Here is a 14,659-nt window from a genome sequence, read left to right as displayed (position 1 = left end):
TATGTACATACTCCACTAAATTCTATTTGTAACTTACATGTGATAATATCGATGTCAGGAATATATTAATACTTTTTACATCTAACATTATGAAAAAAAAACCCTGATTGTACATACTCAGTAACTCCTAGAAACCATACCATAAATGAATTATATTGGTACAAGGATTAGCCCCTTTATTGCCTATGTATGTACTCCTTCCAAAAGACTAGTTGTATGAAGTTGCTTATGTACATATTTCCAAATTCAAAGCTGGATTCTACCTTCAAAAGTACAAAATAATGGGCCAAAGTAGAGGGAAGACTGCTATTCCCTTCGGTGGATAGCCCAGATATGCTTTGGCTTGGTGCAGTTCTAAGGAGCCACACTGGCCAAAGGCAACGCTGCCTGGCATCGCTACCCGTTCCCATTCTCTCGGGCAGCAATACTGGAAGCCGGTTCTGCTGCGGTTCATTCCATAAAGCCTTAGAGAGGAGCTTTAACATTAAGACTAATCTGGAATTGCAGTTTTGCAGTTTCAGCCTTTCATAACTTTATTTCCAATTTTTCATTTGGAAAAATAACTTTTTGCTTTGCTGTACTAAAATGTATTTATTTTTGAGTTTGACGTTTTCTGTGAACGTGGGTGAGTAAAATACCTTGGGTGATGTAATATTTCTGAAGTAGACTCAAAGCAACCAATTCCTCCCAAATGTCTACAACCCAAGGCAAAATGGAAATCATCAGGATGAGTCTTCCGACTGTCCCTGTGCTACAGAAATCCCACTGAAGACTAGCATCAACAGTCAGGACTACGGAGACAAAATAGAAGAAAGCTGTAGGTCCCAGTACCCCCTAGCAAAGGGCAGAGGGAGAAAGAGCCTGTGATACCAGGGGGAGAGGAAAAGATGCTATCAACATAATTCTGCTTATTAAAGTATGATAACTTTTATCCCTTTTGTACTTTCAAAGGAAACAGAAAACTGGTTTAAAGGACAGTACAATATCAAATGAAACCTGGCTGAAATATTTATGACTGAATGTGATTCTGAAAAATATTATGGAGTTTTCACATTATTTGGGTTACTTTTTAAACACCAAAATGTTACATTACTATATGTAAGAACAACAACTACTTTCTTCATCAATACTTAATAGTATGGGCTGCAAGGCAGACAATATTTTGCTCATTACTTTGCAAGTTATTTTAGGGTAGTAGAGACTTCTTAACAAGTCAGTGCTACTGAATAGTTAGGCATAAAATGAATAGAGGACAGTAAAGCATTAGTTTTGCCAGGATATGTTAATGCTGATTGATGTTTGTGCTTAAGCATTAGCATTCTACAAATCTATTTATTGCTTAACAAACTACTTAACAACTGACTGGGGAGCAGATTACAAAAATCTCTATAAATGGATGATTCCTATATCAAATGCCAGAAATGCAAGCATTTCCAGAGTGTATTTTAGCATGAGTTCCTGTGCATGCTGAAGGCAAACATTTAATATATGCATGTGCCACCATTACATAGCAATAGGGAAGCGGTCAGCTTAATTAATTTATTGAAAAGAAAGCTCTTCAGTCTTGCCAAAATTGCATAACTAGGTAGGGCAATTAAAAGCCAAAGTACACAAAATCCAGATGGGAAATAGGCGACACTGAAACAGCGAAAAGCATTCATCATTGTAACAATGTACCAAGATCTACATCCCTTTCTTGTGAGGGCATTACATGAAGGCTATACATTTTCCCCCAAAGTATACCATAGCTTTATGAACTCAGTGATTAAATCATAGAGTTAAGGATGAGGTCAGACGGTGCAATAATAATGGCCCCTCCTAGCACTGAAGTGTTGGCTGCAATGTTACACCATCCAATAGCCACAAAAAAGACTGAACAGGTAATGTAAGAATTACCCAAAAGTGTAGCCTGTGATCAATCAGCTAGGCTAAAATGTCATTTATTTTCTCTTGTTCCTTAAATCAATTTGTACCTAAATCTCCCACAGTAAGTAGCTAATGCATTGTCTGACTAAGACACACAGACTACAAAATACTAAAATAAAATAAATTCCATGTGTATAGACATAATCAAGTTACCACTGTTACTGCTGTTATTTATAATGTACTTCATACGTGCAAACTTACTTCTCAAGGGTCCATCACTGATTTTGTAAAACCCTCTGGCAACTCATACTTGTTGAGATTCACTAACTCAATGAGTAGCAAACAAGGCAGGAAATTCAATTTACAAAACAACAGTGGTAGGATGACTGAGCTTAACAATCTCATCTTTGTCTGAAAGAAAGTCAACTAAATCAAAAATGATCTCTGCTTGGCTATCTAAAAATTCTACAATGTCATCTGTAATTAGCTTTCTTTCCTTTTCTGGAATGTCATTCTTACTTTGTCTGATTTATTATTATTATTATTCTGTCCCTCTGTGTTAAAATAATACCACAGTTATACACATTAGGCCTCAGATAAGAACGAGAAAATATGACTAATTAATTTAATACGGATGCTAAAGGTATTGGAAGATATTGTGTACTGCTATATCAAAAAACATTCTTGTCAGGGATTGTCAACTTTGCTGCCATTGATTCTAGCTAAATTGGGTACACATTAGATTCTGAAAAAGTTCTATGCTGAGACTAGTCGACTTCTTATCTATCATGTACCAAAATGGTTCCACTGAAGTCACAACATTTGTTCAAAGTTTTTAATAATACAACTGAAAACACAAATAATCTCCATCAGCTTCAAGTTATTCACCCTATGCTCAAGTTCTCAGATAATTAAACAAAATTGACACCTTCAGAATTGACATCTACTGCAAACTGTAAACAGACATCATAAAAGCATCAAGATTTGGAAGGACTTTGAATGACCACTATTTTTTGTTACATTTCCACAGAAAAAATTGTAAAGCTTTTGACATTATGGATTGGATGGATTAAAGCAAGATTTATTACCACTAATGGATGCATTTCAGTATCTAACTTCCTGCAAAAATTCTCTACAAAGAGTTTTATCAGAATGAAATACTTGCCTTCTTGAAGAAATTTATTTCTTTTCACCTGTATCAGATTCCACTTCCAAGAGACACATATAATTTTGTTTTAATTCAAAATCAAAACAGTGTATCAGGTTTGTCTAAATCTTCATTACTGGAAGAAGGAATATTCCTACAGAACATCAGCTGAACACCTTCAGAGCAGCAGGATCTTCCACGCAGGGCAATGCTAATTGCCTCCAACTGTTCTGCAAGATATCTAAAAGTCACTCTGAAAAATCTGCCGGTTTAGGGATAGAATTTATGGTCGATACTCTTTTCCTCAAGCATTTAATATATGGGTAGATGTGTCAGTAGGGCCTGACCTTCCTCAACTTTCTTTCTAGGCTGAGTTGATAACCAGATTGCTTCTTAAAGATATTAACAAAATGTATTACACTGGGAGATAAGGCCTCTGACAGGAAGAAAGATCTTCACCAACTCTTTCAGAAACTGCAATGATAGAATGAAACACTAAAAAAACCTTCATCCACAGCTGTAACCATTAGATACGTTGATCTCAAGCCCATTTCTCTTCAACAGGTAATTTAAGGAAAAGCTTCCAGGGGCCTGAAAGCATAAAGTCATCTTACATGTCCCATCCTACCTGGGCCAGTTGGTCACAAAAGCCCACCTGGAGGACCTGTTCCCAGTGTTGATCAGAATGTCTTTAACTAGAGATAACCAGGCAGTGTTTCAAGGGCTACCCAACGTCCTTGCCATGAGGCAGAGGAAGCCAAAGCCTAGGTGATTTACCTGATTTTTATCTGCTGTAAGAAGACCGAGAACAGAAGCACGTCCTTGAGCCCTGTGTTGGATTCTACAGGAGACTGAAACCAGAACCCCCATGGCCAGCCCGGGGTTGGCAAGATCACCCTGTTTCATCTGGCTGTACTTTACAAATGCCAAAGGTTGCAAGAGAGTAACTGGCAGAAAATGCAAGTATCTGTCTCTCTGACCTGATGATCAGGAACGCACCTGTCAGTAACAGGAACAAACACTCCCTGGAGTCAAAAGGCTGGCACTTGGTGTTGATACCTGAGGCAGAGAAAATCAGCTGTCATGCTGAAGACAGCTTTAAAAACCTCCCGTCACAGGGACGTTTAGGTAGCCTGACTTCAGAACTGATAGAAAATCAGAGGATAAAATAGATAGATAGACAAATATGTGGTTTTGGATAAGGCTGTGTGGTGCCAAAGAGCGTCAGCCCAAAGCACAGTGCCTGTGTGAGCACTGGCCAGTCCTTGTAAGCTCTTGTCTCTAGAGAACTAGTGTAGATGAGGGCATTTGGAGCTCTAAGTGTGTTTAGGTCTTGGAGATGGATCATATTCGGGAATTTCACTATGGTTGACTGAAGCAACTCAGTGCTGCGCAGCCTGGACCACTCTGGAGACCATAAAATTTCCTCACTCTGCCAGCAGAGATTAGAACACCAATTAATCAAAAAATGCCCTCAAGAGCCAAGCGCTTGCTCTGTCTCATGTGATAACTAGGAGAAACAGAAATTTGTGGCCACAAAATGGATGGTAGATGGAAAGGACAGGGAGTTGTGATGTCATCACAGTTTCTGCAAAAAGAACAATTCCCAGGTTGAGAGTGCCACGTAATGCAAACACGCAAACAGACTGCCACTGGAGAAATTATTATCTGCCAAAATATAGATAATAAAATATAGATAATATAAATAACAGATAATATGAAATAAATGGCTCTAGAAAGCCCTCTTACCAACACTTTGATATCATCTGAAGCACCTGCGTAGGAATGACTTTGTTCTGGATCTTGTTGGTATCAAAGTAGCAAATGCTAGTTCTTCTTTGACTCGAATGATCAGAACTGAAAATTTCCCTGTCTTGATGCAGCTAGTCGGTGCTTTTTCCTTCATAGTTTCTATTCTTTGTGAAAGCTACTGTGTCTTCTTGGCTGGGGCCAAAGAGTTGCTCCTTTAAAGCAACTATCCTGCTGTTACGCTAAGTTTGAGTTTTTATTGTGCTGCTGTTTAGGTAGGTCATTGTCCTTCCTATCTAACTTCAGGGTATCTTAAGGTCAATAAGTAATAGGTAAATCCAAAGCATTAATAAAAGCACGTATTTCCCAGAACAATACTTTATTATTATTATTTTCTTTAGAAATGGAGAATTCATTGCAAACGAGAAGATTCTTCCCAACGAGTGATTTTTGAATATATTTCCTACAGAAGGCTGACGCAAAATATACTTTATTTATTTCTTTGGCTAAATCAGGAATTTCTTCTTAAGACTCAACCCTCTAAAGACTTGAAAGCAATACTTACACAACACTTCTTATCTTCTCTCCATTTAAAAATAATAAAAAAATGTAATGGCATCATTCGTCAACCTTGCTATTCTCAGAGGATCCCAAGTATAATGGAGATAAATGACTAAAGTCTGCTACTCTCTTCTGTGCCACCCAGTGAAATTTTAAAGGGCAGTTCATAGCTCTTATTTTTATCATAATTTTTTTCTGTGATTTATAGACTTTTCTGCAGCTGTCACTTATTTTCTTATACCCACAGAAACGTGATGTACTGACTGGTCATTTTCTTTTCCCCAATCAATGCTTTCTGAGTTAAGACTAATAAAACTCCTTCCTTCAGCTCATCATATAATTATTTAGTAAAAATCAATTGCACCATGTCACCCTGGCTTGATGTCATCACTCACTGTAATGATTACATCCATACAGTTTAAAAGTTGCCAAGGGAAAGTAAAACTCTTTATAGCATATGATTAAGGGAGAAAAATGTTAATAGAAAAAGAGTTAGTTACAGTGCTGTGGATTGAGAGTTCTTGATGATTTTCAAGGTGCTGGGGTGCAGGAAGGATAAATGAAATATAAAAGCATTTCTTCAGAAGGTCACAATACAATAATGAGTTTGTACATATTAAAGGAAACTCATCCTATCAATAGAAAACAAGGTTTACAAAGCTTTCAATACTGAAGGTTTTCAGTGCCAAGAAGTACTACAGTTTTGTTCTTCCCCTTTTGCCTTGGAATCAAGACAAAGTACCAGCTTCCCCTAAAATTTCTGACTTGCATATATTCTTAGAACATCATGGCTAAAACAATGTTTTTAAAAATTTACCTCAGCTACAAAAATGTCTGATGAAAAGTACTTTTTTGTCTTTAATCTTCATCAAACCACAAGATTACACAGTTCTCTGGTGTAGCTTGGAAGATAAAACAGAATCACAGATTTGCAGATGTTGGAAGGAACCTGTGGAGGTCTCTAGTCCAACCCCTCTGCCCAAAGAAGTGTCAGCTAGAGGGGGCTGGCCTTGTCCTCTTCAGTTTTGAGTATCACCAAGGGCAAAGACATCACAAAATAATTACTTCAGATTGCCAATGCTAGTGTAAATAAGAGTTGTTGATGACAGTCAATACAACACACAGTCAATGAAATATCAGAAGCTCTTGAAGTAGAGATTTTTTTCAGACATCAGATTCATTAACGCCATACCATACCCTAAAGTATTGATGGACACATAGGAGAACACACTCCATCACTTTTTATTAATGACATTTTGTGGGAATGGGATGAATAGTTGCTACAAATTATCTGCAACAAGAAATCTTGTCTGCTCCCACAACAGATGGCCAACACACTACTACAACAAAAGCAAAATAATGGTAGTATATCCACTGAGGCTCTATCTTTAACCAATTCTCTTTACTTGTTATTAGCATTATTATTCTATAGTTATAAAATGCATCAAATTGCTTCTCAAGACAGTTCAAGTATTTTACACAATTAGAAAGAAGACTTTGAAAGAAGAGTTCCCTATATACTTATTTATTAATTGAGACAGAACATTGCTTAAATGCATTTTGGAATGCTCTTTGAACTTTGAATGAAATGCATGATCTACCTGAGCCCAGATAAAACCATGTTATTTTTTTATGAATGTCACAAAATATTAAATGCTACTGGAAGATGGGAATTTTAATCCATTTCTAATTATTAATTAAAAATACATCTTTGCCACTAGTGGATAGAACAGGCAAATGGAATGGTGCATATGTACATGAGTCATCCTTAATGGCATTGATTTTACTGTAGGGGATTTTTTTTTATTATTGTTTTGCTTAACTTTAATCAAAAGTTAAATGATTAGTTTTTGACAAGTTTTTAGACTTGAATGAACTTGGGACAGAAGTGAAAGTAGTATCTTTTAACAGTACTGAATGCAACTGATACAGCTGGAATTAAGCTTGCAGGTTTAGGCAACCAAAAGCTGCCCAAACACAGATGCCTAATTTAGGGTGAGTCAGCTGTGTTGACAAGACCTCCACTGACTCTCATGGAAGCTGAGACACTCCGTGCCTATAGAAACATCTACATTTAGGTGGCTTTACCTCAAGCTTTATCTCACCTGACACGTCTATGGTGGTCGGAGAAATCTGATTTAGGAGACTGATAGTATACAACACTGAATAAATGCATAGAGCAGAGATATCTGCAAGAGCCTGGAGGACAAGACATGGGGCATATGGGAGCCCCACACTTCCTAAAGCACAGCTGGAAGACACAGGCAGAGTGCACATAGCATCCAATGTGGCAATAGACATTTCTGTTTAGGCATTGGTGTTGAGCCCTTATTGTGTCTTTTCTTCATGGACTAGCTCTGTTGCAGTGCTTACAAAAAGCTGGACAACTACTGATCATGTGAGAAAACATAATTAAAAAATGCAGAAATTCTGATCATACACTATACAGAGCTCAGCTATGGAATCACACAGATTTCTTATTGTTTTCTTTATGTGCCTTCTCTTTTCTCTTCATTTATCTGTTACTCACTAATGTCATGCCTAAATTTTGGCATGTGTTAGCAGTATGAATCTAAACCTACTATGATCCACCAGGTGTTATTGCAATAGTAATAAAAATAATTAGAGATAATAAAAGTAACAGTGTTGTCATTTGCTTTTATCAGCAGATAAACTCATGGGACACTGCTCTCTCAAAACACAGACAAGAATGCTCTTATAAATATGCAAGAGAAAATTGCAGGCAGAGAAAAACAGTCATTCACTGAAAATATTGTTGTTTAGAAGAGAGTCAGCTTTGACCTCCTGTACCTAATTATACATGAAAACAAAGATTAAAAGCCTACTAATAATCACCATAAACTGTGATTAATGATGTCATGCTTCAGTGCCTCAGATTTCTAGACCCATGTACAGTAAATTCATTAGTGGGTTATTTGAAGAAGAAAATAATGTTTGGTACTATTTTGTTTAAACTTTCTGTATTGCTTTCCTATTATAAAGATTGGAACAGTCCATCACAAAATTCTGCAGAAAAAGACCTTCTTATGTTGCTCTTTTCTAATTGTGTAAATGCTCATGCAAATCTAGCTGCTGTTATTCGCACCACATACCCTTTGATTTCATGGATATTTGAAAGCTACTGATGACAGCCAAGCATTGAGAAGTCTGGATTTTCATTCAGAACTTCATGAACAAATGAACAAAGCTGCACTAAAATGAAGATCCCCTTCCTCTTCCCTTCCTCTTCTTCTTCCTTTCATCTACTACAACCACAGCTATACTATAATTGAGAAATAAGTGACCCCAAGGAAGATTGTAGCAGAATAAAAGCATTTCCAATTGTTCTTAGCAGTACGGAAATCATGAACAAAAGGAATCCCTTCAGGTGAGTGGTAGGTGCATGTTTACTGCAGCATAACAGACACAGTGGCATCTTCAGTGGAATAAAAGACAGATGCCATGGCTTTTCTCATCATCAAATCACCATTTTCCTGACCTTAGCAAAACTGAAAGGTAAAGTTAGTTTTCAGTATTTCTGGAGAACTAAATAACACATTTTTGCCATATATGAAATAAATAAGCTAGAAGTAGTTTAAAATGAAGAAGGAATCAGAGCCCAGAAAGAATTTTGCCCTTGAGCCAGAATTGATTCAGCAACACTCACTTCGTAATGCAAACTATTCAGCCATCTCAGCAACCGCTGCACTGGCTAAGACTCCCCTTCATTGCAAAAGATGCAAAGTCAAATCTCAGCTTTTCAGCACGACATGGAAAAACAACAGCTCCTTAACTGGAAATTTAGGTCAGAAAAAGTCCATTCTAATTCATATGTATAAAAAGAGTCTAATATGCAAATAAGGTCATGACAGCTGAAATTCCTGGGGATGCAAAACCGCCAAGTAAAAAGTATTTATTTTTAATGCATATTCAGTTCTAGAGAAAGGGTAAAGAATGGGAGCAATGTAACATTATGTATTTCAGATCATGGAATAAAGGATATTGCATCCAAAAAATGCAGTGGTGGTTAAGCACCACTGGCAAAGAGTATCTTCACTACTTTGGAAAAAGTATAGACCACAGGTATTTAGGAACTGATTATGGGCAAGGGTCCACTAAATTGGTTGCTGGTGAGATCGTTAGGAACCAGTGTACTGTGTAGCACCATTGAAACTTCATTGCTAACAGCAGGAGTTAGAAGGATGTGAAGGTAATATAGGACTCTTCTATCAAACAATTCATAGAGTGCATATTACTATTGAGTATTCACTTCTGCATGAACCAATATACATTTATCTGTTTTTATCTCAGTATATCAATTTCCATGGCTTTTTTAATTTATCAACACAGAGCCGTGTTTTATTCGTTTCCTCCAAGAGCCTTCTAGCATTATCTTTACCGCAGATTTAATTAGTATCCTCTCCACTATATCCTCTACGTCATTAATGAAAATATTGAAGAGTATGGGACCAGGAATGGCTCCCTCAGGGGTCTGTAATTCTATTTTGAATATATTTAATGTCTGGTGGCAATAGATTTGTATTTCTACTGTTTTTTTTGTTACACCTTGCAATAATGCAGAAACTATTAGGTCTCAATAGCATTTGAAATACAAGACAAAGGTGTTTTGTGCTTTAATCTGAGACTTGCAAATTTCATTCAAATTATAAAAGGAAGAGACTGACAGAAATGTAAAAAAAAAAAAAAAAGGTTATATTTTACATGGAGAGATTATTTTTTCCCTTTAATCTCTAAATGAAGTTACAGGCCTGTAGCTGAATGCATAATGCTGGTTTAGGGTCGCTATAGCATTTTTTATGTGTACAGCTGTTCTTCCACTGGTATAAGTAGACACATCTGCTCATTAGCAATACAATGTCATTTCTAGTGTCTAATTTTAATTATTTGCAGATGATAGATTCCTTATGCAATGTCTAAAAAAAGTACAGTCCTTCAAAACTGGTGAGAAATAAATATACCCTCTGCAACTAAAATGGGTCAGCACAATGAAAACCAGATATTAATCTGGAGAATTCATGTATCAGCACTAAGGCTAAATGCCAAACTATTTGGAAGGTCACAGGGAGGAGAAACAGCTCATACATCTCTTCTTTATCGTGGATACACAAGACATATGGACTAAGAGGTGTTCTGAATGAGTCTGGCGGGTGATAAGTTTGTTGTAGTACAGATGGTCCTCAACTGCTGGAAAAATACCAGTTCTGCTTACATTTCCTGTACAAACACAGGCAAGATAAGGACTTCATGATGGAAAGGAGAAATGAGATTACTTACCAGTAACTTTGGTTTTCTGCGTACCTATACTCAAAGAATCAATATGGCTAAAAGTAATTTTTCATAATCTCCTCGGCCGTAGTGGCCATGAATATCTTTGCTCTTCACCCCACTGCCAAAGGTATGGAGTCCTGCCTTCCCCTCAGCTCCTTCTGCTATATCAGAATTATAACCAAAAAGCCAGAAGCAGCAATGAGAAAGGATACAACCTGTGTATAAAGAGGCTCACCCCAAAGAACTGTAGGTGTAGCTGTTATTTCTTGTGGGCTGGGAAGGACTGAGTATGCTTGATAAAGACAGGGAGCAGAACTACCAAAACGAGCACCAGTTTTGGCTTATATTCAAGACAGGAGACAGCTAAGGATGTGAGTGGATTTTGCTTTTGCCCCAAACATGTTTTAAAGAGAAGGAAATAGTATTTCCTTTGTGTTCTGCTAAAAAGACACGTTCAGCTATTGCAAGCAACAACGAATCTTTAAAGCTGCTTTGGATAGGGCTGAAATCTCTGACACATGTAGGACTTCAACCTCACACAGGATCAGGGTGATTATGAACAACAGGGCACTTAACGGGAATCACATTTGCACCGTGACAGACTCCTCTGGTATCAGATAGATTTTTCCAAAGGCTTGGAGAAATAGACTCACCACAGAGCGGTCAAACTTTCTGATCAGAAAAAATATGACATCTTCTTCCCCGAAAGTGAGCAAGGTTGGGTTCCCCAATTGGCTCACATGCTGCCAGACAGTGCTAGTGCCAGAAGGGCCGTCCCACCAGCAGCCCTGCTCCTGGCAATGCGAGTCCTGGCTGAAAGCTACATTGCAGTTCATGCAGGGTCAGCTTTCAGCTTGATCCGAGAACTTTGTGACTGCCAGTGTCCACACAAAGAAAGAGGTGGCATCCTACAGACAGGTCAAGGAGACAGAAGAAAATTGCTCTTTTTCCCATCAGCTAAGACAAGGATTAGCTTAAAGCAATCACAAAACCATAGGCTGAGGCACAATGCAGACAAACTGATGGCCTGAAAGTCCACATCCCTCTAGACATGCAGCAGAACCATAAGGATGCAGTTTGAAGGAGACAAGGTTATATCTTACGAATCTGGAAGACTCTGAGAATGGCCCTTTTAGTGCAAAAACAGGGCAATACAGATTATACCCTATGCCTCTGTAAACTTTACAAAGATACATGATGCACAAAGCGAATAGCCGTAAGATTCTTTTGCGGTATTTTCAGCACACCACTTTCATTCCCTTTTTTAGTATCGGTCACAAAGAAGCAACCACCTCAAGCACTTCTAGAGCTACACAGAGCAATCCTCTTATAGATAAGATTATTCCTAGGAGAGAAGGAATTCTGGTCTGTGCATTAGAGGCTGAACAGACATGACAACCATATGTCACTTGGCAGAAGTCAGGGGTTTGTTTGTTGCTTTTTCAGTATCCCAAATGTAATGAATTATAAAATATAGCCTAAATTAATAGTCAAGGAGGACTTTATCAGGGCCCCACACTTAGGAGATGCTCATCTGGGAGAATCTCTTTCAACTCATAGACTGACTTGATCAAAGGTTCCTGCTTTTCAGTAGACTTCTGTATAATACTCAGACTCAAGAGCTTCATGAAACAAGAGCCAGGCTGCCTCCCAGAGAAACTTTGAATCCCAGTGAGATGTCAGCCTCATTTTGAAGGCAGGAGGTCCAACTGCTTGGAAAGCAGGAACTTTTGAATATTAATATGCTCTTACAATAATGAATGGACTGCCAGTCTGTACTCTTTAGCAACTTGGTACCACCTAGATTGATATTTGAAAGGTCTTTAATTGCAACAGAATCCGAAACAACACATATGAATATTTCCATATTTTATGTTTAATGACATTATAACAATTAGACAAGTCCATTGTCCCTGCAGGGGGTAGGAGGGCTTAGATGGCATTAACCTGACTTCTGGGGAAAGATAAGGCAGTGCCACAGACAAAGCTTTTATACTTTTGAGTGAGCACTATTCTCAAAAAGTCCAACATTTGCTGGCTGTATGAGACATTGGATTCATCTAAAGAGTGTGCTGAATTTCATGAATAAGAAATGTCCCTAATTTAACTGCTTAGTAAACACCTTCTCTTTGACAGACTGAGCTGCATTCATGTTAGGCTGCCTAAATAAGACTTTGCACACAGCTGAATTTAAGGAAAGAAAAAAATATCTTAGGTCAGGGAGACAATTTTCACTTTCAGTATCTTTACATAAAACCACATTTCCCATAGCAAGATAAAAGCAGGGAGTAGGTACAAATCAAGGTGAAGAAACAGTTCCACCTTACCTATCTTCTACTGCTAACTGTGCAAACTTGAAAAACATATATAAGCATACCATCCCTATCTTATAGAACAAAGAAACTTGAAATTGGGACCTTGTGGTTTATCTTTTCTCAAATGAAGAAAGGCTGTAGAGATGTAAAGAACTTTACAAAGGCTTTGAACAGAATTTAGCATTAAGTAACCATAAACATGTATAGGTAAAGCAATCTGTCCACATCAGCCAAGTCTGGAGGACACAAAAGCTTTAGTGACTGCCAACATCTCCATGCAGAAAGTGATGTTCTCACTTTTTCCAAGTTATTACTGAAGAACCATGTTGAAATTCTACAGAACCAAGCTTAGATAAAGGCTTAGCCATGTTTAGACCAAGCAGTGCAGTGCCACGTAGATGCCTGAGGTAGCTGTGAATGACTTGGGTATCTACACAGCACAGTGTCATGTGGAGACATTAGCTTACATCCCAGAAGGAATACAGCCACATTAGTGTGGCTCTGTGCCCAGGCTAATTAGGTGATGTTTCCCTAGTTGCCAGAAATCAAGAAGTGAATCATACATCTGCCAACATCTAACCTTCTTCTGAAAGCACGGACTGGAACTATTTAGAACCTCAGTTATGTGAGGATTCAAAGTGAATACAAAGATATAATCTCATCATGTTACTTTATTTAAAGCCAGAAGGAATTACCAGTTCATCTGGTCTGACCTATGTGTAACAACTACTACACTTCGCCCACATACCATTAAGTCCAGCACAAGTACTTCAATCAATGCAAAGCACTGAAGTCCTCTAGAGATCAACCTACTGCATGTGTGCCACAGGCAGAGACTAACCATATGCTGTCAAAGCCTAGACTACAAAAGTGACAGAGAATGGTAGTTTCCCAAATCATTTCAGCAGCAATCCATTCCTCATACTGCTGGTTGTTATAGTCCTGGTTGTTAGCTCCCAGCTCTGGCAATGAGGATGAATCCCAGCATGTGAACAAGACACATGGACCAATTACCTAGAAATAGGATTTTCTGTGCTACTTCGAAACAAGCAGCCCATTACTAAGATGTCAGCATCTGGTTATGGTCAATCCCTGACAATCTAAAGAAGAAAAGAACAAAAGAAAAAAAAAAGACCAAAAACCAACCAATGATAAGATGGAGTAAAACTTCCCTCTTGATCCCTAGAAGCAAACCACAAAGGCCCTGAAGCATGATGGACACAGTCTTAAAGCAGAGCTGCGAGAGCTTCAAGGATGGTGCAGGCAAATTGTTCTGACACAGGTGTAAAGGAAGGGGTTGATCAGGGAGGTGCATAAATCAACAGATCCCAGTACAGGCCATCACGCTTCATAAACAGACATAGAATTTCTTCTCGTGAACCGAATCAAACACCTTTTGTAAGATGATAAATGACCTCATCTTAAAGCCTCAAAATGATGGTGATAGAAAAAGACTCCAATGCTTAATTACACTGCTAGCTGCAAAACTATTTTATCATGCCGAAACTCTGAAACTTCAATTTCCAGCTACTGAATCTCGTCCTGGCTCGCCAGTGGTTGGATTGTCAGCCCCACTATGAGGCATCAAGTGTGATATCTCAATGAGTTGAATGCGTTTATTCACAGCACCAGGCCAGTATTTTAGGTTCTACATCTTTTTTATGTCTTTTCTTTGAATCCCCAGCAATATCTCTATATAATTCTTAGTATGTCAACACAGAAACTACACAAA

The 14,659-nt window shown here is 38.0% G+C and overlaps 1 protein-coding gene across 6 annotated transcripts in view; it reads right to left on the bottom strand.

The window, feature by feature from the left end:
* Positions 1 to 14,659, bottom strand: part of MSRA (methionine sulfoxide reductase A) — a 277,042-nt gene that overhangs the window by 93,257 nt on the left and 169,126 nt on the right. The gene's annotated exons all lie outside the window — the stretch shown is intronic.

Source organism: Cygnus olor, chromosome 3 (assembly GCF_009769625.2).
Source record: "Cygnus olor isolate bCygOlo1 chromosome 3, bCygOlo1.pri.v2, whole genome shotgun sequence".
Classification (NCBI taxonomy): Eukaryota; Metazoa; Chordata; class Aves; order Anseriformes; family Anatidae; genus Cygnus; species Cygnus olor.
This window is presented reverse-complemented; position numbering and strand designations above follow the sequence as displayed.